The sequence below is a fragment of the Triturus cristatus genome, chromosome 8 (genome assembly GCF_964204655.1).
Source record: "Triturus cristatus chromosome 8, aTriCri1.1, whole genome shotgun sequence".
In the NCBI taxonomy this organism is placed as follows: Eukaryota; Metazoa; Chordata; class Amphibia; order Caudata; family Salamandridae; genus Triturus; species Triturus cristatus.
In genome coordinates this window covers 1,347,416,267-1,347,418,045 of record NC_140591.1, presented here as the reverse complement: position 1 = coordinate 1,347,418,045, position 1,779 = coordinate 1,347,416,267, and the positions used below count along the sequence as shown (strand labels likewise).

General features: G+C 46.4%; 1 long non-coding RNA gene across 1 annotated transcript; it reads left to right on the top strand.

The window, feature by feature from the left end:
• The first annotated feature begins 347 nt into the window (after positions 1–347).
• Positions 348–1,057, top strand: LOC146805760 (uncharacterized). The gene is made up of 3 exons (XR_014967503.1): positions 348–404; positions 514–657; positions 999–1,057. It is a non-coding gene; the product is annotated as an uncharacterized LOC146805760 (long non-coding RNA).
• The last annotated feature ends 722 nt before the right edge of the window (positions 1,058–1,779 follow it).

Below are 1,779 nucleotides of genomic sequence, written 5' to 3'. Positions count from 1 at the left end.
CGTCGCTCCCACATCTTTAGCAAACTAATTGACTATATTGCACCCTTAAATTTACCATCAAATTTTGACAACCTTTCTTTTGTCTCTTTTTTTATAAGGAGGTAAGGTGTGTTATGAGCATCGAAACATACAGACACGAGGGTGATATTCCTCTCACAGCTCATGGCTGCCTTGCGCCGCTTTGGGAATGTTATGTTTTAAATGTGAGAAGGTTGGGACGTTGAAGTTAACTGGGATTCACTCATTCTTCCTTTATACTTGCTGTTTAAAAGACGTGTTCTTTCTTTTCATTCCTGCATACTGGACTTTCCTACAATTACTAATTGTCTACTATCTTTCAGATGTGGACCTTAAGGGTGCACTATGTTACTGCACGTGCTTGGAGACACACTGGTGACAGAAAGGTGAGCTGCGAAGATTTTCTCCAGTGTCACTCTCACTCTTTCTCTCTCTCTCTTCCTCTATCCTTTGATGGACGCATGACACACAATCTTTTCTTCCTTTTTATCTAAGAGACTGTGTTTCATGAATTGGCACCCCCCTCAACACCACCAGAGCGGAACGCCTGTTGAACCTGTGATGATGCGTGGCCATCCTCAACGCCTGAGAAGCTTGCTTTGGCACGTGGTGGACCCTCTTATGCACACGTCGGTGGCGGTAGGTGAGCAGAGAGGCTTCTTTCCACAGCAGCGAGCAGTCACCTCTGTGCACTGGGAGTGGATAGTGTGCAACAGCCTGGCTGCACAAGAGCGGGCAAACACCTCTGGGCAGTGGGAGTGGATGGGGTACAACAGTCTGGGTGCGCAGGAATGGGAAGTCACCTCTGGTCAGCGGGAGTGGATGGGGTACAGCACCCTGAGCGCAAAAGAGCGCACAGAAAACTTCTTGCAGTGGGAGCGGATGGGGTGCAGCAGCATGCATGCGCATACGTGACACAGAGAATTACACGTGTGCAGTTGTATGTACTCTGCAATTACTAATTCTATACTATCTTTCAGATCACTAAACTTGAGGGTACACTATGACTTGGCACCTCGTTGGACACACACCGATGGCACAAAGGTGAGCTGCGAAAATTTTCTCCATTGTCAACACTCACTCTCCATCTCTTCCTTTCTCTCTCTCACACTTTCTCTATCTCTCTCTGGGGCATATTATCAAGCCCCTTATCGCTGCCTTATCGGCACTTTTCTGCTGATAATGCGGCAATATGTGCAGTGCTCTATTATCACGTTAATTGCCTTAGCGCTGCCTTGGTAATAGGGCCCCTTTCACGATAAACCTATCCTGAAAGGGGCGTGCAGTGGGCGTTGCGGCGTTCACCGCAACACCCATTCACTTCCACGCTGCCACCTATTATCAAGCTTGGCGATAATAGGTGGCAGCGCCGAACTTAAGACCAGAAAAATCCTGGTCTTAAGGTGGCGAAACGAGGAGAAATGCTACATTTCCCCTCTTTTTTGCTTTTTCCATTTGTGCTGCCTTATGCAGAATACATGGAAAAAGCAAAATCCCAAGGTGTCTTTATGTACGGGAAAGGTTCCCTTCCTATACATAAACAAACCTCTTTTTATAAATGCCAATTTGTAACTTACATGTGTACTCCATGAAACAGCACACATGTAAGTTACAAACTGGCATTTCAGTTTTGTTTATGTGCAGGAATAAACTCCTTCTTCTACATAAACAAACCTTACCTCCTCGCAGACACCTGCGCTGGTGGTAACTTGTAAAACTTATCTCCATTCCAAGGGGGAAACGCTAGCCTGCACCATATCC